The sequence below is a fragment of the Macaca nemestrina genome, chromosome 4, assembly GCF_043159975.1.
Source record: "Macaca nemestrina isolate mMacNem1 chromosome 4, mMacNem.hap1, whole genome shotgun sequence".
Lineage (NCBI taxonomy): Eukaryota > Metazoa > Chordata > Mammalia > Primates > Cercopithecidae > Macaca > Macaca nemestrina.
In genome coordinates, this window is record NC_092128.1 from 82378928 (window position 1) to 82406403 (window position 27476).

General features: G+C 33.4%; 1 protein-coding gene across 1 annotated transcript in view; it reads right to left on the reverse strand.

Moving 5' to 3' along the window:
• LOC105475597 (thrombospondin type 1 domain containing 7A) overlaps positions 1-27476 on the reverse strand; it is a 501118-nt gene that overhangs the window by 447643 nt on the left and 25999 nt on the right. The window lies entirely within an intron of this gene.

Consider the following 27476-nt stretch of genomic DNA (forward strand, 5'->3'; position numbering starts at 1 on the left):
ATATTTAATAGGGATGAAATAAATGCTTTGGCTCACTTTTGAACTTGATGATTGTTTAAATTATAACCCTGAATGTATCACACCATGGAGGCAGGTAAAATTGTACCTGCTCCTACAACAAGAAAGCCCTTTCCTACGTACTAGACACATGAACAGATTTGGGGTGTCAGGTTCTATGTTGGGCTTTGGAAAGCATATTTCACTAAGTGGATTCCTATTTCTAAAAGATAAAACACTTCCTTCTCACACAATTTAACACTTTCTTCAAAAAAAAGCCATTAATTGTTTCTCACCATATAAGGTTTAGTTATGATTAACCAAGTCATTATGCTTCTTGAGTGGTTATCTATATTTTCTTATGTATTTTTAATGAATTGTACTGGGTTAATACTGCCAATAGAAATAAAGTTCTATGTATTGAGTCTCTAATTTTTGAAATCAAACTACATGGAAACTAAGAATGGAAGATGGCAGAGTTGGGGAAGAAGACAAGAGTAAATTTCTTTTAGAAATTCATCAGCTTAGAAATAAAATTATTTCTTATATACAAATACAACACTTTTAGAATTATTAAGATTAATATTTACATTCAGAGATCACAGTTCAACCTAGAGGGACAATTAAAAGAAAATAAATGAAGACAATAATTTTTAGAAAGTATTATCATATTAACTGAACCATATGAAGTTCATATTCTCATGTGAATAGAAATTGTCACATTGAAAATATATTCTGAGAACTATACCAATGTTTCTATAAATCTATGCACAAATAAAGGTACAACATCCTTATTCATTTTCAGCACCATGCAGATTCTACATTAAGAGCAATTTATAAAGCATTTTTATATACATTATCTTATTTTGTTCTTATATCAATCCTATGAATGAAAATAGTAATATTCACATACAACAAATATAAACATAATTGGTATCATTAACTTTTTCACCTAGAAGTTCTGTGGCAATTTCCTAGGTTAAGTCTCTAATGGGTTTGAAAAATAAGAATAAGTGAAATTAAATGATTTGCCAAAGATCAGTCTGCTAGCTAGTATGAAAGATAGGTTTGACACTTACTGTAATGTCATTTTCAATATATCAAGCTGTTTTAATTAGAAAAGAGCATTTACTTCATCAATTCTATAATGTACCATCAGGAAGTAGTTCACCCACCTTTCAGAAAAGTCCACTTCTGCTCAATGTTAATATTACCTCGTCTTTCTCTCCCTAGTTCTCTCCCTCACTCTTCCTTTCATTCACCTTTATGGTCCCTATTAGCAGTTAATTTCCAAACAAGGTCTCTAATTAGGTGCTCTTTCCCTTATTACACATCCAAGTTTCCAGCTCTTTTCTGGAAATTTTTATCTGAATCTCTTTGTCTGACATATCAAGGTCATGAGGACAAAAACTAGATTCATTATTTTAAAATACTCTTCACCCATATGTTTTGCTGTCTTATTCAAGGGCATGTTCTTCTTTTGAGCAGAGGCAAAAATCCTTGGAATCACCTTCATTTAATACTTCTAACTTACATCCAAAGTGTATTTATTCGATCTTATGTCTCCTCATTCTTCACCCACAACTCAATGTCTATTTTTGTTTTCATAGGCCTAGTCCTCATCTTCCTTTGAATGCATCATTGTATTAATTTTCTCATTGATTTCTCTACTTCTAGTCTCTTTCCTTTTCAAGTCATCAGTCATTGGGTTGAAGAATTGTTATAAAACACAACTAAATAATTGATGAATGTATTCTGTGATATACAGAAGGAAGTAAAATTGTTGGCTAATTGTAGTAAAATATTTCATCAAGTCTATCAGAATATGAATGTGGGAACCAGAATCACAAATTCTCTCAACAATGTACATCTTTGGGTTTCTGTGTCTGCCTCACTTCAGGCTGCTATAACAAATTGCCATCGATTGAGTGACTTAAACAGCAAACACTTGTTTTTCATAGTCTGGGTCTGGGAAGTTCAAGATCAAGGTACCTGCAGATCTGATGTCTGGTAAGGGCCTGCTTCCTGGTTTACAGATGTACATATTTTCATTGTATCATCACATGACAGAGAACAGAGAAAGAAATCAAGTTACCAAGTCTCTTCTTGTAAGAAAACTGATCGTATTCATGAGGGCTCCATCTCATGATCTGATTCCCTCCCAATGGCCCCACCTTTTAACACCATCACATTATGGTGGTATATTTAGTCTATAACACTGTCTTCATATAGTTTCCTCCCACACTGAATAAGGTTGAGCTATATAACCAATAGAATACTGCTGAAAAGAAAACGCATAACTTTTGTGGCAAAATCATAAACTCTAGTCTCGCTTTTGCCTTTCTCTCTCTTTGATCACTATCTCTGGTAGAAGCCAGCTGCAACATTTTGAGTTTACTCAAGCTGCCCTATACAGAGATCCATATGACAATAAATTAAGGTCTTCAGCCGACAGCCAGCTCTAACATGCTAAGCATGTGAATGAGCCACATGGAAGTGAATTCTCTAGCTCCAGTCAATACTTCAGATGACTATAGTCCCCCCACCTAGGCTCTTGACTGCATCCTCATGAAAAACTGTGAGCCAGAATCACCCAGGGAATCAATTTCCCATATTCCTGACCCACAGAAACTATGTGAAATAATAAATATTTATTGTTTTAAGTCACTGAGTTTGGAGTATGTTTTTAGACAGCAATGGATAATTAATACAATGAGAGCTTTAATTTTATAGGGAGAATTATGAAGCAATAAAATATCCTAGAGAATCAAAAGTTAGATGCTGGGTATGAGCCAATAGAAGTATATGCTGTGCAAAACACTCCACAAGGTCAGGAGATAAAGGGAGGCCAGGTGCAGTGGCTCATGCCTGTAATCTCAACACTTTGGAAGGCCGAGGTGGGATTGCTTGAAGCCAGGTGTTCAAGACCTGGGCAACAAAGTCAGATCCTGTCTCTGCAAAATTTTTTTTTCAAAAATTAGCCAGGCATGGTGGCATGTACCCATAGTCCCAGTTACCCGAGAGGCTGAGGCAAGAGGATGGCTTGAGCCCAAATGTTTGAGGCTGCAAATCGCACCACTGTACTCTTGCCTGGGTAGCAGAACAAGACCCTGTCTCAAAAACAAACAAACAAACAAACAAAAAAAGAAGAAGAAGAAGAAGAAAAGAAAGGGAAGGAAAGGTTATTCTGAAACCCCTACTTTGATGTAAAAATCCTATTTAATAACTTGCCCCCAGAAGTCCATTTTATTTCATACATGGTTCATGTGTTTGCTACAAATAACGTAGATATGATCAAAACCTGAGTTGATCCTAAATTAGAAAGATCTGACAAGTCACATGTCTTTCTCACTTGCATGTTGATAGAACATCTGTTTGAGAACTAAAAGTAAACAAAGATAATTTAGTATTTGGCTTTATATTGATAACAATCTAATTTCTCCTATTTTGAAAAATAGTTGTTAAAGATTTCTGGCTTCAAAAGTTTCCTGCAAAAAGTATATCTGAATATTTTAATAACTTGAAAATTAAAAAGTGCATTTTTTTCTAAATGTTGACCAGGGTTTCCTGACCTACAGTCGATATATGTTGAGTCAGATAATTCTTTATTTCAGGAGACGTTCCTCTGTATTGTAGGATGCTTAGCAGCATCCCTAGCCTCTATTCTCCAGATCTAATTGCACCCCTCCCCCTAAGTCATAATAATAGAAAATGTTTGCAGACATTAACAAATGTGCCCTGGAAAGATACAGTCACCTTTGGTTAAAAACCACTGTTATAGGTATAAAGTTGTAATGTAATATTTTTAAAACAGAAACTAAAACCATATTTGTTCAACAAGTAGGTATGTTCCCATCTGTTCTGCAGCATTTCACACCTAAGAATGGAATATAAAGAAAATTCAGAACCTTCAGTTTGGATTTTCTGATTAAAAAGTGGGAGGCCATCTGCCATGGTTATAATAATCTGACAGACTGTCACAAATGATCAGCCCAATGTTAGGAATCAACGAGAAATAATATTTTTAGAGACGGACCTATGATGTCCTTATTGCAAAAGATAAAGCTTTTAATTAACGCACACATACACATACACACACGACACACACACAGAAAAAGCAGCCATTCTTTCTCAGTAATTCTAGTAGTTACCAAAATGAATTGCAAATTATTTAGGAAGGAAGAATAGTAATCTTTTAGCCCTAGGAATGACAGAAATTGTAATCCAAAGCCTCTGTTTCATGGTATCTTTCAAAGTTAAGTGAAAAGTGATCACCACCTAAATTAACCAAAGATCTTAAATAAATTGAGGCCAGAAACTGTTTTAATATTACCTTAAAAGTAGAATATAATTATAAAATAAAACCAATTACATTGGTTACTCTCTCCTACTTATTAAAGATATTTTGCCATGAAATGCATTTCACTGTGGCACCATTGGCTACAGAAAGTTAAATTTTTTTTTTTTTTTTTTTTTAGCATTAGGGACTTTGCAATTTTTCAAATTATTTTGGAATACTTTGTTATAGCATTTGCTGAAAGTATATAAATTTTCTATTTTACTTGAATGATTGTTGAGTGTCTATTTTACTTGAATCTTAATCATGAAAATACAAACTGTTTTTTTTTTTGTTTGTTTGTTTTGGTGAGTACTCCTGAGGAAGCAAACTCTGATATAATGATTTGAGGGTGCAAACCTTATTTTCTGGTGAAGAAAACATTGGTAGAAAGGTGGGGGAATGTGACACAGAAGGACAGGCATACTCAAAGCAATAGAAGATTAATCCCATCAGTGATAACACTGATAACCACTATGGAATACAGATGCCCTTCTACTTACAATGGTTTATGTCCCATAAACCCATCTGAAGTTACAAATATCACAAGTGGAAAATGCATCTAATACAACTAACCTACCAAAATAATAGCTTAGCGTAGCTAACTATACATGCTCAGACACTTACATTAGCCTACTGGTGGGCAAAATTATCTAACAGAAACCTATTCTATAATAAAGTGGTGCATATCTCATATAATTTACTGAAAGGGAAAAAACAGAATGATTGTGTGGATACTCAAAGTATGGTGTCTGCTGAACATGTATCACTCTCTTACCATTGTAAAGTCGAAAAATCTTAAGTCTAATCATTGTAAATTGGAATCATATGTATACCATTCAGTCATCACATTAAGGAGCAAGACAGCTGAAGTATAATTTTATAGATCAAACTTCACTGGCCATTGTTTAACAATTGTTGGCAGGAACATTAATTCTATGACAGTTTTGGTCTCATGCATAGGCAAGCAAAACCTTCTTCAGTGGCCAGAAAAGGCGCTCAGGTAAATATAGATTTGGGCAGTTGGCAATCAACTAGCTAGTGAGCTAGAGGAGATATGGATGGAGCACTGACAATATTTGTTACATTATAATTTATAGAAACAATAGTCCCTAAATAGTCCAACAATACACAATAGTCTAGAAATAAGAAGGAAATACTGCCTTCTTAATTAATATACTCTTTTTAGTTGCAAAGAGTAAATATTTGTCTCTCCATATCAAAATTGTCTTTTACAAGAATACAAATGAAATTAATAATACAAATGAAAATCCCCTTTGGTTTGTCACTTCATTAATTACCAATACAAATTACCTGTTACCTCACTTATTACCTGTTAAATTGTACTGTATTTATTAGTTTTTTTAAATATAAAAAGTTTTTAAAAATTATTTTTTACTATAATATTAGAGTTAGCAGGTTAAAATTGCATAGAAAGTTACAAAATAGAAGTAAACATGTCCTTCTTTGAAACCAGGGTGTCTCCTTAATTTCTCTATAAACTATTAATATTGCTTGTTATTTCTTCCGGAAAACCATATATATGTATGTTTGTACATATATATACGTGTGTGTATGTGTATACATATGTATATATCCTTTTTATTCTGCTTGGGATTTGTTACGCTTCCTGAATTTTGGGATGCATGTCTTTCATCAATTTTTGGAGTTGATGAAACATTTTGAATTTTGGAAAATTCCCAACTAATACTTTTTTTCAAATATTGCCATCTGAAATCCCAATTAGATGTATGTTAGTCTGTCATTTTAATCCTCAATGTCTCTTTTTTCATAATTTCCAAGTGTCTCTTTTCGCTGCATTAATCTTAATTTCTTCACCTTCTTCCAGTTAACTAATGCTCCATTCATCTTTAATTTGCTATTAATTTATCCATTGGAGTCTTAATTTGAATTATTGCTATTTTTTTCTAGGTTTATTTATTTTCCTTTCAAATGTACTTGGTTTTCTTGAATAGCATGTGTTCTGCTCCATATTTAATTTCTTAATATTTTAAACATACTTATTCTACAGCTTGGAGCCAATAATTTTATGCATAGAATTCCTGGAACTCGAATAATGCTGTTTGTAGTTTCTCTTGCGTATTAGTCATGGGGAATTTTTGAATATATGTTGTTGAAATTTTAGAGTGAGCAAATGTTAAGACTATCAAAATGCCATAAATTTTGGGTGTGTCTTTTGTGTCTGCTTTTGCCAAGTACCCTAAGGGATCTACCAGTGTGGGACAACTGTAAATTAATTGATCACTTTAGATAGGTAGTAAACCTTGCACTTAAAGCATCTGAGATGGACACCTATTATTATGCTACTCCTCATTACACAAGGGCATAGCTTTCAAATGTCTGAACTTTATGCAGGAGGTCTTAATTCCTGCCGCCTACCTCTCCCAGTTCCATAGCACTGTTTCCTGTCCTTGGATTCCTGCAAAAGTTCAAGACCCTGTTTACTAAATTTGTAAACACACCCAGCCAGTCTTAGCTTAACTGTAGAGTAAATGATTGACTTTCAAGTCTTTTAAATTTATTTATTATTTAATTAATTAATTAACTCATTTCTTCAGAGACAAGGTTTTGCTATATTGCCCAAGTTGGAGTGCAGGGCTATTATTCACAGGCACATTCATTATACATTACAGCCTGTGACTCCTGACCTCAAGCGAATGCTCCGCCTCAGCCTCCTCAGTAACTGGACTTCAGGTGCACCCGACCCTATTTTATATTTGATCCTTCAAATTTCCTTTCCATGTTTGTGAACTCAATCGTACTTTTCATGTTGAACTACCTTTTATTTAGCATTTCCATTTTGTAAAGGGAGGTTTCTCATAATATGTGGTGTTTTATAGTGTGTGAAACATTTCAGTTCATCTGCTTATTCTCATTTTTTGCCTGCTCTTAATCCTTATTGTTAATCCTGTCCCTTAAATATCTCCTGTACTTTTAGTATATTATGTGCCCCTGTATGCTTTTCTTTCCTGCATATTCAAGAAATCCATGATAGAGTATTAAAATAATGTTCTAATAAACTTCCTGAATTCATTCATATGTTTTGTATTCACTTTTATACCACATCTGCTTTCACAGTCACAAACATTGAAAATATCCTACCCTCAATTGAGCTTCGCATGCTGTTGCTATCAGTTTGCTAAGTCTTAATGAATAAAATAATAGGCTAATTCTTCAAAACCTCAAATGTGCTCTTAGGGTTAATTTGTAATCTTTAATTCATCTTTTACTAAATTTTTAAGATGTTTCTTTGCTCCCCCTCTAGATCTCATTTCCTATTTCAATCTGAAATGATTTTCTTTAAACTGGTTTATCCATTATGGAACATCTCTGCATAATTAATCCATTTTTTCTTCCTTCTCTTATAAAATAATAATTTGTTTTGCTAATCATTCCCTTTTATTTCAAATCTTCAATTGCTCCTTCTCCAACAGATCCTTAATCCTATTCTCTAGTATTTTGGTTAATTCTTTATAGTAACTGCTCTCCCAGCACTGTGGTAGATACTGGACCTACTATACAAAAACCATCACTAACCCCTTCTTCCTTACCTTCCTCCACAATAAAGACTAGCAAGCCAATAACTCAACTGTACATTCTCCCTTGGAGTCAGAAATAGCCATCCTACAAGGTTGTGATCACTGTAACGTTGCTAGAAACCCCTGCGGAGAGATTCTGTCATTAAACAAACCTGGCAAGCTTGCCAGGAGAAATAACTTGTCTCCACCAATTCCACATTTTCTACCTGGAATTTGGTTAAGCCTGGTGGAGCAGCACTGTCTTGCAAAAGTAAGTTGTTACCTTAAGAGAAAGGTGTAATGCTACAAAAAGTACGAAAGCAGTAGAGACTTTGATATATAGAAAAGATATTTTAAAAAGCACCTGAGACTTTGAGATATATATATATATATATATATATATACATATATATATATATATATATATATTTTAGCCACAGAACTTCCTAGATGCCTCGCTCTAACTTCTTAATGGAATAATAAACCACCATTTAAAAACAAACCATTTGAAAACTAGCAAACAAAGAAATTACTGTAGTATGGGTTTTGTTACTTGAAAAACCAATGTAATGCTAATGAATACTTTCCTTTGGTCTCTCTCTCTCTCCCTACACCCAACTGACAAAAAATAAAACGTAAAACAAATTATACATGCTTGCTGTCCCTATTTCTTCACCAACCATTCACACAAAGCAGTGGTCACAAACTGGTGGCCCTTATGCATTTTAGTGACATGAGTGCTTGGCTCTAAAGAGTTCATATAAATTTTAAATTAGTTATCAACATTTAAGCATTAAGTAAATGTTAGCTTTTTGGATTTCTGGTTTCACAAAAAAATAAAAAGATAATATTGAACTGACTTATACTTCCTGAGAGCAACACTCAGATTGAATTGTTAAATGAATCCTTTTGAAATTAAATTGAGCAATATAACAGAGAAAATGCAATTTCAAAAAAATCGTGCTGGAACAACTGGACTTTCACTGCAAAACATATATATAATCTAGACACAGATCTGACACTCCTCATAATTAACTCAAAATGGACCACAGACCTAAGCATAAAATGCAAAACTATAAAACTCTAGAAAATAACACAGGAGAAAATCTAAATGACTTTGGATGTAGAATTTTTTTTTTTTTTTTTTTTTTTTTTTTTAGGTATAACACCAAAAGCACAATCCAAAAAAGAAATAATTGATAAACTGGATTTCATTAAAATTAAAACTTTTCTCTGTGAAAGACACTGCTAAAAGAATGAGAAGACAAGCCACACATTGGTAGAAAATTTTCAAAAGATACAACTGATAAATGACTGTTATCCAAAATATACAAAGAACGCTTAAAGTTCAACAATAAGAAAACAAACAACAATATTGGAAATAGGCAAAAGACCTAAACAGCTGCTACACCAAAGAAAATATACAGATGGCAAAAAAGCATATGAAAGATGTTTCACATCATATGTCACTAGGGAACTGCAAATTAGAACAATGAGATACCACTACACGCTGTTTAGAATAACTAAAATTCAAAACCATGACAATATCTAAAGCTAGTAAGGATATAAAACAAGGAGAATTCTCCTTTGCTGGTGGGAATGCAAAATGGTACAGACACTTTGGAAGATAGATGGACACTTTCTTACAAAACTAAACATACCCTTAACTCCAATTTTCACTGCCCTAGAAATGGCTCACCAATTTCTCTAAACCTGACCACTCTCGGGCACTAGTTCTATGTTACCAATGCCTGCTGGAATTCCAGTTGAATGTTCTACAATCACTGCAAAGTTCACACATCCAAAACCCAACTCACCGTCTTGGCTACAAGGTTGGTCTTTTTTGTGTGTTTTCCTTCTTCCTCTTAATGACACTACCAGCCTACAAGTATCCATTCACCCTGTAACTGATCTTTTGCATCTAATCCTTCCCAACCATTTCTATGAACCCACCATATTTGTGTCATTAATATATCTTGCCCGTATTACAGCAGTAATGATGCAACCATTTTTAGTATCTTCCTTCCACGGTTCTTTCTTGATGCTTCTGCCACATTATTCTTAGAGATTTGATATTGCTACTTTCCCACTTAAATATTAATACTTTGACTGTTTTGCTGCTGTCTAATCTTAGCTCGTATATATTCTTCTGTAGTCTTGCCCAAATATATCCTCCCAGGTTTATATTTCTGAAGTATTCTCTGAGCATTCTCCCCCAATCCTCGTGCCCATTTTGTTTCCCTAGAGCCTCTTATTATTCACTATCTTGGAAACGTCTTCCTTTTAGCTGCTATACAAACTGCTTATGACCATACATGTTATTCAGGACCGAGAGTATCTTTTAAAAATTTAAACAGTTATTTAAATGCAGACAGTGAGACATGCCCTTTTCTATACATCAACAAAGTCATTCAGTGTAGAGATGTTTCGCAGTGTAGCATAGAGCTGTGAATAAACTCATAGGCTCTGGAGTCAGATTGCTTTTCTTCAAATCTCACTTTTACTACTCGCTTGGGTTTTTAAAACTGTGACTCGATTTTATTATCTGTAAAATGGGGAGAATAATATAATCAAACATTCAGAGTTGTTCTGAGGTTTAAATGAATTAATACATGGCTATAGTCAGCACTAAGTACAGATTCAGTACCAGAAAGGAACAGGCAATCAATAAATGTAGCTGTTATTATTACTATTATTATTATTATTATTATATTCCAGTGAGGGAAATCAGACAGGAAGCAAGTAGTTACATAAATAAGTGGATGTCAAACAGCAACAAATGTAATGGGGGAATACTAAACCAAGAAAAGTGATTGATAGGAATTCTGGGTAAGAAGGCAATTAGATTGGATGGTCACGGAAGACATCTCTGAATAGATAGCATTGGAACACTGAGCTAAATTGCCAAATATACCCAGTCCCTCAAAGATCCAAAGTCACGGTCTTCCAAGCAGAAGGAATTGCAAAGTGGTGTCACTGAACAACATGAAGGCCAGTGTGCCTGGAACTCAGCTGAGAAATGGGAAGAGAGTCAAGAAATTAGATCAGAAACATGTGCAATCAACCTGTCATGTAGGCCATTGCTGGTAACTGTTATGCTTTTATTATGCTTTTATTCTGGGGAGAAATGAAAGCCATCAGAATATTTTAAGAAAGGGTGTGGCATGATCATACTGACTGCTGTGCAGAGGGCAAGAATGGAAGAAGGAAAACCAGCCAGGAGGCCACTGCAGTCAGCTAGGCTAGAGAAAATGACACTCGTCCTCTTTTGTAAGCTGGCAAAATGTCTTTTTTATTTTAGAAGTACATTTATTTGATTATGAATAAGTTTGAATAAGTTTTTGCCCATTTATTTGTCTTTTTTTTTTCTTTTCTGGTAAGAACACTCAACATGAGATCTACTGTCTTAATACATTTTTAAGTACACAGTACTATATTGTAAACTATGGACAACATGTTATATAGCAGATCTCTAGAACTTACTCATCTTGCATAACTGAAACTTTACATCCATTGAACAACAACTTCATTGTCTTTTACCAACCAACTCAAAAAAATATCTTTTTTGTTTTAGAGGTTCTCTTGATGCTCCTTTAAATCATCATGTATCTGTACTTTGCTTTTGGCACAGGATGCATAATAACTCCTTTGGATGTACTTCTTCCTAAGTATCCTATAAGCTCCTTGTAGTCAGGATTTATATGATATAGACTTCAGTGTCTCCAATTTTGTGTTCTAACTGTCTTCTGGAAAAAGTAATTTTGCATACTTGTTTAGAATCAAGTACCAAAAAGGTATAAAACATTTACAGCAAAATCTTTGCACTGCATCGATATATTTCTTTCAATATTTATTTGAAAACTAAATACTGTGGAGATAAAAAGACATGCTTTTTGAGGTTAAAAAAAGAACAAATTAAGTATGAATTTCAAAAATCAGAGTTGAAATAAAAGCACACACTATTGAAGCTAAAAGTGTTGAAAATCAAATTAAGTAGCTCAGTTTATGCTATATTGTTCAGAAAATAAAGTAGAGAATACTTAGGTTTCTACATTTCTCAACCAATAAGGTAGAGAAAATAAAATAAAAATATGCTCTATTTAAAGGAAGTGAGTTGTAAAACAACATAGTCTATTTTGCAACATTTATGCAAAATGAAGAATATGAGCAATCGTAGAGAGATTTGCTGTAGCTTCAGAAAAAAGCAACCAGTTCCCCACTTTACAATAGAATGGATTCATATGCAAGCTCTTTAAATTTTTATAGAGCTTGGTTCATTAAATGTTTTAGCACAACAGGAAGGATTAATGTTTACAAAGTAAGATCTCCTTAACGAGAGATAAAAGTGCATTTCTGCATGAGGACATTGAAAACTACATTAAAAAATGAGATGTTTTTCTACTTAAAAATGTTTCTTAAATTTTTTGCTGAAGAACATCAGCCTAATATCGGTAAATACATGACGTATTTAGCAGTCTAGAAACGTTTTTTTTATGAAACGATTTTATTTTAGAAATTTTTAGACTCAGTTATACATAAATAGGTACATATATGTAAATGCCACACATAAATATCATTGCAAGTTTATAAAAATAAAAGATGTACAAAGACTGGCAGACAATGTTCATTCTGACAAGATAGTGAAGCAACAGGTTATTTTTCATAATTCTCTAATTTTTATACAAAAATAAAATTTAAAATAAACATTTTTTTCACTTGGTTGACTACTTACATCTCTAAGTCCCTTCATCATTCTTTAAAGAACAAAATCTGTTATAGAGATCCCTCTATGTTCTACTGTAATCTGCAATCATATTCATGATATTGTGAAGAATAAAAACCATAGAAAGGTTGGAAGTCAAGTCTTGTATAACTTATCCACTATAACTTAACAAGAGCAAGTATAAAGGAAAACTACATGCAAAACTTCTATTTCTGTGAAGAAGACATTTGACAACTTTAATAATATGTACCTAATTGGTCTGCTAGGACACAGCATAGTCAATACATAAATGTAATTTGAGATTACAGTCTAAAATCCTGAAGACAACACGTTTTAGCTGCTTGCTCTGCAGTGAGTTCTCTGATTATTACCAAAAGCCCTTCATCCAATTTACTTGGCAACTGGCATTTGTTATCTCCTATTATAGGTACAGAAATTTTATTGGACTGCTTCCCTCTCATACTGATAAATGTTATTCTCCCTACCCCATTATCTTCTTTTTCGGGAAAATTTCTGGAGCATAAGCAGTAAGATCAGATATGTTTATCCTTTGTTGAGGGTTGAAGGAAAGTTGTAGTTTCCCAAAGTTTAGTTGATCATCACAGTTGAAGTTTTCTGTAAATTGTGTTACATAGTGAGGCCTTATCTTGCTGATAGGAAGTTTTGTAGAGGAAATTCCTTAATAAATTATAGCAACGTTGGTATTTTCTGTGGACTTCCTTTTAAGAATTTACTTAGACGAAAAGAGAGCATAATCTAAATAGTGTAGTTCTTTAAATGTTAAATTTTGGTCCCAATGGCCATTTCTTCTTTCACAGAAGAAAATAAAGAAACATTTTCTGCCTTCTAAAGTCACAGACGAACTGCATGAAATGAGTGTGTATACCGTAATGGTGCATTGCTCCATTTCCTTTCTTTGGATTCGTCATCCTGTTCCTTTTTTGCTGCCGCCTCTTTCTTGCCTACCATTTGCTTTAGACATTTTTGGGGGCTATCCACAGGGGCTTTTTTACTAATTTGATTCTTGCTTTCTGGTGATCTATTCATTCCATAATTTCACCAAGAAGCTCTAAAGATACTTTCAATTCAATATGCCTAAACTGTGAACTATGATTTTCTACTAGTTATTCTCTGTATATTTCCCACTATAAATGTAGTCATCCGGATCAGAATCCTTGGAACTGTCTCTTCCTCTCCCTCCATTTCATGCTCTCCTCTTACTCGTCATTATATTTATTATCTATATATCACTCTTTCATCTCTCCATTATTATTGCTTTACTGAGGTCGCTTGCCCTTTCTGGCTTGACTATTTTGAATCATAACTGATCATTCTGCTGGTGATAGAAGAGCTTTTCAATTCTACAAAGAGCTTTTTCACAGTCAGCAAAGTGATCTGTCTGCCTAAAGCATAAATCTAAATGTCATTTTCCTGCTGAAAAGTCCTTGATGGCTGCCCGTTGCAAACAACTTTTCATGGTACATGAGTCCTTAATAATCTGACTCCTAACTCCAAGCTCTATCTTCCTGAGTTTATTACCAACTTTCCTCCCCCAATATATCTTGCATCAAGCCTTATGGTGGGGACAGTCTAATCACAGCTCCACCACACAGTGCAATCCACTCAAATACAAATTCCAGGAGCACATTTGAATAGCCTAGCTCTGATCATTTGTTCAGCCTGCAGAGTGAATGTAATGTCTTCTAACTGAATCAAATGATGAAGTTGTAATTCCAGCAAAGTGTACTGGAAGCTCTTACAGAGAAAAAATGGATAGGCAATCCAAAGCAAACAAAACAAATAAAAATTTAAAAATATATATGTTCATTATACCATAGGCCAATAAATATATTCTGTAAATAGTTTAGACTTTTTGATCCTTACAATCTTTGTTTCAGTTATTCAACTTTCTATTGTTACACAGAAGGAGCCATGGATAATACATAAAGAAATGGATGAAGTTATGTGTCAGTAAAATTTCATTTGTACAAAGAGGTGATGGGTGAGGTTTGCCCTGTGAGTTGTAGTTTTACAATCCTTGCAATATCCCATAGCATTATGACATCAAAGCATTATACCTATGGATCAATTATAATATCGTTATATGTTTAATAAGTTATGATGGGAAACAGAAAGTTATATAAAACCATTTGATATCTTTCAGATGAATATAGGAATTACATGGTCTCTATGAAGAGAAAGGGACAACTAGAAGGAGAAATTAAGCTGAAAAAATGAGATGAAAAGACAATTAAAAGGGTAAAAAAATAAAGATGGGGTAAGAAGTATTTCAAGATGCCAAAATTTTAATGATAGACTTATTGTCTACTTTTTAAACAAAACAACAAAACATAATAATGGCCAAATCTTCAGCCACAGAAGAAAATCTGCAAATAATTCTTCTAGTAGGTAATATAAAAATATAAAGGAAAGCTACGACATACAGGAACTAGAGAATGAACTTGAAAACATTTCTGCCTCTGAGAAAGAAATCAGAATAATTTTCTTAGAAATAACATTTAGACATTAAAAATAAATAATCAAAAACTGAAGAATCTGAAAATCATGGTAAGAAAATGCACTATAATGTTTTTACTTTTAGAAATACAGTTTTAGAAAATAGTGTAAAATGAAAAAGTCAAAGAAGATATATTGTTTTAAAATCAAATAAATGAAGAAACGTATACAGCAAAAAGTACAAGAATAATTATAAGGGCATATTATGTAGTCATGAAATAAGATGATGTTTTTTAAAAGTCATGTGGAAATGGTATACTATATTTTTAAATTAAGAATTCCCGAATATAAAAATTTTGTATGTTAAATTTCAACTACTTAAAAAATTTACCAAACGAAATACAACAAAAAGATCTATGCTTAATGTTGGCACGTTGCCTTGGACTTCTAACATGGGTGTTTTATTTCTGATTTCTTTCTTTTTTTTTGACTTTTTAATGAAAGGCAAGTAAAAAACAGAAATAAATCAAAACTAACAAAATATGCATACGTATTTTCAATCACGTAATCAAATAATCGACTGTAAAATGATCTAAAAGTTTGGAAACTAGGGAAAAATGAATTTTAGATTCCATTTTCAGAAACGAATGTGAAATAATGAGGAAAAGAGAAAGATAATTGGAAGAAACAGGAATTTTCAGGTGATTAAAGATTTTCTTAAGTTCTATATTCCTTTACTTAATTATATTCTAACATATTTAATTTCCATTATAATAAGTAAACACAGAGGGCAGGAGATAAACAAGTCTGTGAGGTGAAGATACATGTTATTCCTCCTACCACTCTTTTTGTCTTCAATATAATACTAAAGGATATACTGCAACGTTACATAAAAAACAATTTTACTCAGAATCTGAAAAATTTGAGTCAGCACTTCAAAGCTTATCCAGTAGCTTCACAGTGTTTCCTTGCATAATTTAATTGAGAATTTCATATTGAGTCCAACTAAATAGCATCCTCTTGGCCTAGAATTATATCCGTATCTAACTTCTGCTCAGGAATTAATGTTCATTAATGATGTCTTTCAGACCAGATATAAAGGCAAGTGAAAATCTCTTCTTTTCTACACATTGACTTCCTTCTCTCCTCCCTGCCTCTTTTGTATCAGGCAACATGATATAAGGATTTAATTCAGGTCAATCTCTTACTAATCCACAGCGTGAAGCAGAAAGCAGCATTGCTAAGGGGTCTGTACCAGTATTTAAGCTTGCTTAATTTTTCAGTAAGCTTTAATATCATCGCCTAAGACCTAAGAATCAATAATGAGGGGCTCATCTTCATAAAGTCACTTGAAACATAAGTCTTTCTGCCAGTGAGACATTTTTCAGCAGACCTCCCATCCACTCTACTATCCTACAAAAGCATATGTGCCGTCTTTGCCTTCTTCGAAATAGAAGCAAATTCTTCATGTCAGAGCATTGTGCACGAGAAGTTCACTTTTTTCCAATTGAGCTATATTTAGGGACAATAACACACAAATGGAATAGAAACAGGATTTCATTTTTCTAAGTATGGAGAACAATGAAATAAATTATATACTTCATAAATACTATCATTGGCTTTTGGAGTTTTTGTCCTCTAGAACAATTTGAAGTATGCATAACATAGGCTGAATGCTATTCTATCTAGAAGTTAGAGGATTTAGTGGTGAGTTGTTTTTCAAATATATTACATTTTAACAGAATGTCTCAGCGTTTTTTTGTTTGTTTGTCTTTAACTGCAGTGTTGTCTAACCATGAATTTTGTAAAGAGAGAGATCTTTTTGTTTCAAAAAATGAAAGCATTCTAAATGAAATTAGCATCCCCAAATCAACAAATATACATTTGTACACATATACAAACATGCACACATGTGCATGCACACATACATACACAAGCATGCACATAATTCTTGTCATTTTAGAGAGAAAAAATAGTATTAAAATGTAAAGAGTTACAGTAATATTCTTATAACCCCGAGCTCTACCCCTACTAGTATCAGCAAGCCATTCATGATTTATGGTAGGATAGTGTCAAAAGATGATGGTATCCTATATATAGGAAATCACACAATTAAATTGATGTTTTACAAATAACAGATGGCCTTTAATCACTTTTCTGGGAATGACATGATGAAAACAAACTTTAAAATCTAGTGCAATTTGTATGTCCCATTCATTGTAACATATTTTATTAGTCCATAGTTTTGTTTTACAATATATGATTGAAATAAAGATATTTACTTATAACTCAAATATATATTATATTACAGAATAACTTGCATATAATTTACAAATAAATATACATATGTCAGAGGGTTCACTGCTCCCCTATGCTTCTGCTTCTTGACAATGATAGAAAGCAAAAAAACTGAAAACAAGAGGCGAGTGTTCAATGAGCTGCTGGAGGAAGAGGCCCTGGGAAATGTGATATTTGGGAAGAGACAGGAGCAAAAATATGGGATCAAGAAAGATCCAAGTAAGGAGTCAGCAAACAACCAAGCAAAAATTCATGAACTTCAATATTATATATGAAGTCAACCAATCAATTATTTTAAAATAAAGTTGTAGTCATTATAAATTGTAATGCTCTCAATTATGCTTAAGTTGTTTCCTGTAACTGTGCTAAAACATATATTTTTGGTACTTCTTTGAAATTAAATTAGCCATATATATATATATATATTTGGATCAGTAATGATGTATACTACAAAGGGGGAATGATGTAGACACTTAGGAAGCAATGAGTAACCTTCATCATCGTCTTGTGTGTTCTAGGCTTTGAATCGTATGAGTTTCATGTGTATATTGCTTTAATATATATTTGTACATAATTCTAGGCCCTTCCTACTGATATATATTTCTATATTTCTATTCTTGTTACAAAATTTACTGTTTTACCTAAAATAATATCCATTAAATTTTAACATCTGCTAAGAAATGTCCATCCACTTTTTAAAAGGATATTGGCATTTCTTTTGTATGTACTCTGCACATAAACTTCAAAATAATTTTGTACAGCTCTCTACAGAAATCCATTGTAATTGTAATTGCAATTGCATCACACTTTCATATTAATTTGAAAAGAATTTTTATTTTTCTAATATTAAAATAGCCATCCAGAATACAGCATATTTTGCTTTTTACTTTAGGCAGTCTTTGTTTGATGTTTTCAATAAAATGTAGGTTTTTCTCATGTAGGTCTTCCTTTTCTCTTGTAAAATTATCTCTACGTATTTCATTTGTTTATTACTATTATTATTTTATAGCTAATGAGAAAGGTAATTTTTCTTTTCTATGTTTACACAGTTACTTCAAAAATAAATAACAACTATTAATTTGTACATTTATCTTACATCCAGGTACTTATCAAACTTACCCACTAATGTTAATGTTTTCATACTATGTTAGGTTTTGTACAGTCATTTTTCTATACTATATTAGTCATTTACTATACTATGTGAGGTCTTGTACAATCATTATGTCTGTAATAAGGTTTAAAATGTATACTAAAATAGCACTGCAGAATTTCCACTATAGTATTTAAATGTGAATAACAAATTTAATGTGTGACAGGTAATTTTTTTTTTATTTCTGATTTGACTTGAATGTCTGAAAAATACCCAAAAGAAGATAATTAATAGATAACATTATTTGGGGAAACACTATGGTTAAACTCCCCAGACCACCTGGGAATTCTCATATTTGAAACTTCATGCCAATCAAAACAATTCATTGACTAGTGAAATATATATGTATATATCCCCCAATATGTCTTTTATGTTTATTTTCTTACCTTCTGTCCTTTAACAGAAATAAAAAAGTTTGCTTTCGAATATAACTGGTACCATATTTCATAATGCTGTTGTTGTTAATTGTGGATAACACATTTAAACCATGTGTTATTTATGGCAATCTAATTTCCACATTACTCATTTTGCTTTCTTCATTTTAATTTTTTTTTCTTTCCTCCCTCCCTCTTTCTTTCTTTCCTTCCTTCCCTCCCTCTTTCCTTCTTTCCTTCCTGCCTTCTTTGCTTTCTTTCTGCCTCTCTTTTTTTTTTTTTTTGAGACAGGGTCTTGTTCTGTAACCCAGGTTGGAGTGCAGTGGCACAATCTTGGCTCACTGTAGCCTTGACTTCCTGGGTTTAAATAATCCTTCCACCTCAGTCTCCTGAGTAACTGGGACTACAGATGCACATCACTATGTCTGACTAATTTTTTAATTTTTTTGTAGAGACAGAGTCTAACTATGTTGTCCAGGATGGTCTCAAATTTCTGGCCTTAAGCAATCCTCCCACTTCGGCCACCTAAAGTATTGGGATTACAGGCTTGTGCCGCTGTGCCCAGTCTTGATTTTCATTTTCTAATAAGAGATGCTTGTGGAATTTCACACTCATTAGCATACTAAATTAATTTCTAAATAAAAATCTGACATCATTCTCAGCCAGACATCACTCCTCTTAATGGCCTTGGAAAATAACTATTTTAGTCTTATTTAATGTTTGACTTAATTAATATTGAGTCATCTAGTTGCATTTAATTTAGGATATTGCTTAAGAGATTAATAATATTTTAAATAACCTGTCAGAGAAAATTTCTCAGTCATCTAGAATTTCACTTTAAAAAATCTGAAATATAGACGTTGTGAGCAATGTGAAGATAGAAAGTCAAGGCAGGACAAAGGCACTGATCAGAATTAATGCACCCTAGGATTGCAAGTTTGTGTAGAATTCACCTAACCATCTTTGTTCCATTAAGACAGACAGAAGAGAGCATGATTATTAGCGCTATCTTTATCTTCTCACTACTCTCATAGGTTTATCTGGTACTTGTTAACTTTTGGTAGAAATAAATAAGGAATTTGGGAGGCCGAGGTGGGAGGATCACTTGAGGTCAAGAGTTCAAGACCAGCCTGGCCAACATGATGAAACCCCGTCTCTACTAAAACTACAAAAAATACCCAGGCATGGTGGTATGTGTCTGTAATCCTGGATACTCAAGAGGCTGAGGCAGGAGAATTGCTTGAACCTGCGGTGCACAGGTTGCAGTGAGCCAAGATCATGCCATTGCACTCTAGCCTGGGTGACAAAGTGAGATGCTGTCTCCAAAAAAAAAAAAGAAGAAAGAAACAGAGAGAAAGAGAGAGAGAGAGAAAGGAAGGAAGGAAGGAAGGAAGGAAGGAAGGAAGGAAGGAAGGAAGGAAGGAAGGAAGGAAGGGAGGGAGGGAGGGAGGGAGGGAGGGAGGGAGGGAGGGAGGGAGGAAGGAAGGAAGGAAGGGAGAGGGAGAGAGAGAGAGAAAGAAAGAAAGAAAGAAAGAAAGAAAGAAAGAAAGAAAGAAAGAAAGAAAGAAAGAAAGAAAGAAAGAAAGAAAGAAAGAAAGAAAGAAGGAAAGAAAGAAAGAAAAGAAAGAAAGAAAGAAAGAAAGAAAGAAAGAAAGAAAGAAAGAAAGAAAGAAAGAAAGAAAGAAAGAAAGAAAGAAAGATAGATGGATGCAAGCAAAAATTGTACAAAATGTGTTTTTGAAGAATGCTCACAAATTGAACACACCTGTGTCACTATTATTTAGGTGATTTGAATAATACTGTCATTTTTTAATGAAATACTTTTAACACACATGAGATTAAAACTGAAAAATATGAACATATTTTTATGCTGTTAATTTGTAAAGTCAATATCTGATTATTCAAATGATCTTTTTAAATTATTTCATTTATTTTTGCAAATCAAAAATGACACCATACAGATAGATACATTCATATTTTTTAGAAAACAGCACTCTATAAAGGTAGGCTATTAAATATTTTAGCAAGTAATTTAAAAATCATTTTTTCCTGCCTATTTATCTATTTAGCATATGTATTTTGGTTTAAAGTTGAGAATTTAGTTGAACAACTCTTTTTTTTTTTTTTTTTTTTTTTTTTTTGAGACGGAGTCTCACTCTATCACCAGACTGGAGTGCAGTGGCCCAATCTTTGCTCACTGCAACCTCTGCCTCCCAGGTTGAAGTGATTCTCCTGCCTCAGCCTCCTGATTAGCTGGGAGTACAGGCTCATGCTAACATGCCCAGATAATGTTCATATTTTTAGTAGAGATGGGGTTTCACCATGTTGGCCAGAATGGTCTCGATCTCTTGACCTCGTGATCCGCCTGCCTTGGCCTCTCAAAGTGCTGGGATTACAGGCGTGAGCCACCGCGCCCAGTCTAAACAACTTTTATGATTAAAACTGCCAAGGAAGAATCACTGTTTTAGTTGTAAGAATACTTAGTATAAGCATATGGATTGGCACAAATAAGTTCTTTATCTTCCCGTGTAGAAACTTCTTCAGCACGGGCGTTCTTTTTATTTGTAATGACTTAGTATGTAAATCATAAGGATTTTGATTTACATTGATTTTTAGACTATATCATACTCCAGATCATATTACTTCAAAACCACATTAGTAAAACATTAATGCTCATTTAATAAACCTATTAAATTGTGCATAACAAGAATAATAATGTATCTAATTAGAAAATAATTTTTTAATTCTGAGAGTTTTCATCAATATTCTTAAATAAATATGCCTATGGTACAAATACACTTATTACTTGGATCATATTCCTCAGTGTCATCCTAAAGCAGTCAACTGTATTGTTTATTGATAGCAAAAGAAATAAGCATATTTTGGGTTTTTTCTCTCCTATTAATAGCTCCTATGCATATTGACACAATTTGTTTTTTGCTTAATGATTATCATACACAAAGCTAGATCCAATTGGCACAATATAGGAAGAATTTTGTTATATGAGAAGGCATTACAAAATGAGAGATTTTTAAGTCTGTATGTGATTAGAGAGAAAAATCCACTTCACTTGTTCTGATTATTGAAGCTCAAGAACAATTAATTAGCAACCAAATTGTAGATTTTGTTACTATAGCACATACATTTAAAAATAACACAGAACAAAGCTCTTCTGTCCTTTCTTTGACAGAGGAAAATCCTTAAAAGGTGATTAACTGAACCAGGAGAGTGTAAAGCGCTGGCTTCACTATGTGCACTGAGATCACAGGAAGAAGGTGCAGAAATCCAGGGGGAGAGGAGTGGAGCACTTGAGACCAGCCTAGAGGGAAGGACTGCAGGAGTCTAGAGAAGCCCCTTGTCCTACAACAGTTCAAAAAGTTATGCAGCTGTCCATGGACATTTGGGTTGTGAAATATAACAAAACATTATTCAGTCTTTAAAAACATCCTATTTGAGCTGGGCATGGTGGTTCATGCCTGTAATCCCAGCACTTTTGGAGGCCAAGGCGAGCAGATCACCTGAGGTCAGGAGTTCAAGACCAGCCTGACCAACATGGTGAAACCCCCTCTCCATTAAAAATTCAAAAATTAGCCAGGTGTAGTGATGAGCACGTGTAATCCCAGCTATTCGGGAGGCTGAGGCAGGAGAATCACTTTAACCCAGGAGGTGGAGGTTGCAGCCAGCCAAGATTGTGCTATTGCACTCCAGCCTGGGCAGCAAGAATGAAACCCCATCTCAAAAAAACAAAATAAAACAAAATCGTATTTGTAATAACATGGATGTACTTATTGGACATTATGCAAAGTGAAATAAGCCAGCCTCAGAGGGCATGTACTGTATGATTCCATTTACACAAGGTATCTAAAGTAGTCAAATTCGTATAAGCAGAGAATAGAGTTTTGGTCGCCAGGGGCTGAGGGGAGAGGGAAATGGAGAATTGTGTTTCAATGAGTATAAAGTTTCTATTATGCGAGATGAGTAAGTCCTAGCGCTCTTCTTTACAACATAGTACCTACAGTTAACAATGTAGTGTTGTGCACCTTAATAAGAGAGGATAGATCTCATGTTAAGTGTTCTTACAAAACACACACACACACACACAAGAACACAAAGAAATTTCTGGAGGTGCTGAATATATTTTGTATCTCGGTCAAGGTGATGGTACCAAGGGTAAATGTATATATCCAAACTCATTAAGACGTATGCATTGGCTGGGTGTGGTGGTTCATGCCTGTAATATCAGCACTTTGGGAGGCTGAGGTGGGAGGATCTCTTGAGCCCAAGAATTCAAGACCAGTCTGGGCAACAAGGAGACCCCACCTCAAAAAAAAAATTCTTTTAATGAAAACAAGATGTATGCATTAAATGTGTGCTGTTTTCATTTTAATTATAACACAATAACGCTCAAAAGTAAAAGGAAGTTATGTTGCTGGATGTGATACTAGGTGTTTATACTGCTTCATAACTAACTTCCTTCCTTCCTTCCTTCCTTCCTTCCTTCCTTCCTTCCTTCCTCTCTCTCTCTTTCTCTCTCTTTCTTTCTTCTCTTTTTTGTTAATGGAGACCTACTGTTTTCTAAGGACCAAAGTAAGACTTTTATATATATTACTTAACCTAATGCTGACAAAGCATGTGTAAAGTATGGATAAGTGAATTGAAGCATAGAGAGCCTAAGAAACTTGTCCAAGGTAACAATGTTAGAAAGTGCCAGAAACAAAATTTTAACCTTGGTGTATATGAGTTCAAAAGTTCCAGAACCCCTCAAAATATCATGGATTCTATAGTGGTGTAGTCCATATTATTGAGCTAAATTTTTTAATTAGCATATAAAAGATTAACACATATAACTTCAAATTTATAAAAGATGTTCCAAAAGAATTTGAAAAAAAAGAATACATTTTGTTGAGAAGTGGAAAATGAGTAGCTTGAAAGTAAAGCCAAACAACAACAAAAACAATGACAAAAATACAGAACAATGGCAAAAAAGACAAAAAATCTGTATGTTGTAATCATGTTTTTTCTAATTTGTTCAAGAGTAATACATTTTAAACCTCCGTGTACTGTTCCAATTAGGCAAAGCTTACCATAAAATTAAAGTAACACATATTTAAGAACATACAGGTATATTCTCACACTGCATAGTTATTAGGAATAACATTAAATCACCTAACATAAATTATTTTACTATTATTTTTACAATGTGAATATATTTCATTTCACAGTGAGAATTTCAGTATGATTTTAAAGGCTATTTATATTGACAGTTTTTCTGCCTATTGTGTAGGATTTAACAATTTCCAACCACAAAACTTCTGTCACAAGGCTGACAATTTTCTCAAGGCTGAAATGTCCTCATTTTAGGATATGAGAAACTTTCAACTTTATTACTTCCTTGCTGTGTACTTAGGAAATCATTCAAAATCTGTTTCCTTTCAAAATCAGGGTTCCTAGGGTTTAACTTCCTCCAGCATTGACCTCCAGGCTTGACCCCTGCATCATCACTTGTGAATTTCATATACATGCATATACTCGGCCCACACTACTATACCATTTAATTAAAATCTTTTAGTGTAAGGAAAGGAGATGTGCATTTTTATTATTTTCTCATGTGATTCTGATGCAGACAAAAGTTTGAGAAACAACATCTATGTGTTGAAGGTCTTGAGACTGCAGACCTGAGATTTTGAATATGTGATCACTAAACTGTAGGAAAGCCAAGGAGGGACATGGTAAGAAAGGTCTCTGGATCCTGGGGAATCAGCCTATTTAGATTTAAAAATAATCAGAATAAATAACAGAGAAGAACAGAGAGACAAAGGTTGAGTTAAGAGTGGGCCAGGAAATAAGTTATATATTCTGGTTCTGCTCTTTCTAATCTGTGTGTTTTTAAGCAAGTTAGTTAACATTTTTATGATTACAGTGAGGATATGAAAGTTACTAATTTATAAAATTCTGTATCTATATGTTTTAAATTCCTTGATGTATAACACTAACACTTACTAAATGTTCTTTAAATATTTCCACTAATATGTATTCAGTCTTCCATCCTTCAATCCATCCATGCAGATTTAACTACTATCTGAATCCTAAAATGTATGAAGTTCCGATCTGTTATCAAAAAACAACAATGAGAAAATCTAGACAAAACATTTCTTCATTAGGGACCTTAGACTCTTGGAAAGAATATAGATACTAGTCAAATAACCATACATATATTAAATAACATCTGTGATCATACATATATTAAATAACATCTGTGATAAATCTAGAAAAGGAAAGGTGGATGGAGCCAAGGGCATATGTAATAAGATAATTTGATAGGGAGAGGACAGTAAGTGTTTTCCTGAGAAATCTAAAGGAAGAAGAGGAGTTAACAGGGTGAAGACAGGACATTTTCAATAGGCAGCAGCATGTTCATGGGTCTTGGGGTTACTATAAATACCTATTTTGTCTGGGTGACCAGACTGACTATTTTATCTTTAATTGCTCTATATTTTACATTAGGACTTTTCATCAATATTTTATAGTGGAGAAAAATGAGGCTTAGAAAAATTAACAATGTAAGCAAAGTCACATGTTACATACCAAGTAATAGATCCAAAAGTGGAAATTCCATCAGTTCTGCTTCAAAATCTATGCTTATTTTCTCCATTTGGGCATAAATAGGTTTTAGGGTAGAAATGAAGCTAAAAGACTCTCTGCAATTAGAAGGAGAGTTAGACATCAAGGAGGAGTAAGAGCTATGAGATTGAGAGAGAGGAGAAAAAGAGAAAGAAATACTAGATTATGCCTGCTTAAATATCAGCATTTTGCTTTGGGCACAGATATACTCATTTATAATGACAGATAAATAGATGGTATTGAGGCTTTTTATTTCCTACTTGGCTATGCTAGATAAGAATCCATGTTAACATAAACTATGATAACAGTGGAATCTTTAATTCTATATATTGTTTCTCAACTGCCTCTATATTGTAGAATCACCTGATGAGCTTTTAGAAAAATATATCAATGTCAGGTCCATTCTAAGACAATCTAATTCTTCTAGGTGAGGTGGGGTCGGGATATCAGTACTTTCTAGAACTTCCTCAGTAAATCTAATGTATAGCCAAGGAAAAAACCAGTGTTCTGTCACACGTCACACAGTATACGTTACAATATATTAATTAATCTAGTTATGTACTGAAAGATGACAAATCTAGTTTTATATGTTTTTGTATTTTGAATTATCATAAGGTAATTAAATTATGTTGTCCAGGAGGCAATGAAAAGTAATGGATGTTATTAAAATTATTTTTGTTTATATTTTATATTTCAGAAATCTAAATGAATATTTAGATTTAATGATTTTTATAACATATCTTTTGCCTTGCCATTAAAGACTACCTATCATTAATAGAATTTTTTGTTATTATCACTCATTTTTATTCCAATTGATAAAATGAGGATTTAAAAATAAATGTTGATGTATTCCTTCCTTTTAAGTAAAATCTTCAGACATAGTATTACATTAGTAATTAGAGTTCTCTTACTGTGAGTTCTCTGATTAAAATATTTAATGCTAAGTATTAAGAGAAAGATAGTGGACTTATTTCCTATTTTCCAGAAAACACGATTTGCATTTTCTAGATTTGTGATGAGTTTCAAAATTATCAGTTTTCTATAAACAACAACATAAAGAACACACTTCTTGATATAAATAGATGTTAAAAACTAACCTACATTTCAATTCAACATAACTGAAATTTCAGTTGCTTGAAATGCTTTTGGAGATTTGTTAAAGGTGATACACAAAGTGCTATATACAGTGTTTCAATCTGCATGGATTACGTTGACCAAAATGTTTACTGCTGATAAATTATATTCTTATGAAATCATGTGACTTTCTATTCCTAGCTAATGATTAAGGCATTACATTTCTCTCTTCCTCAAAGGAAATGTAAACCAGGCTTATGCCGCCTTTAATGCTTTAAATATTGTGACTGAATTTTAAACACTTCCATTGTTTGCTTAATGAGTTGCTTGGTACTGTTCAGTCCTCACACCTGCAGCCTCTCCGTCCCCATCAGCAGGCCGAGCCCTGCTTGGTTCTAGGGCCATTTAACTGATATGACACAAAAGTAATAGCAGATCTACAAACATTTGGTGACTCTAGAAAGCATGAGCATTAATCCTGCTCATGGATATTTTTCCTTGTTCATCATTCATGAACCCTCATATTTTCTACCAATTCTGAGAATTGGGTAAAGAGCTGGAACCTTGCATTGGTTCCCTACGGAAGGTTACAAATTAATCTAGGGCCGATATTGTAGTCACTATGTCTAGAGGTGTCACCATATATCTACCTGCCTGAGCCTCTACTAGTGTCCTTGAGTACCTAGCTTTTGGTCCATACATCCAAACTTCCTCCTCTTGTTTACTACTGAAGCCTTCTTGAAGCATTCATGTTCCCACTGCAATAATATATTTATACTTCTTCTCATTCCAAAGGAGAGTTGAAGGAAATGAGACTATCCCTTTTCTGTATGCTACTGACCGATCCCATGACTGTCAAAATACTAATAGAAACATTACACATTATTTATTGTTTACCCAATAAAAG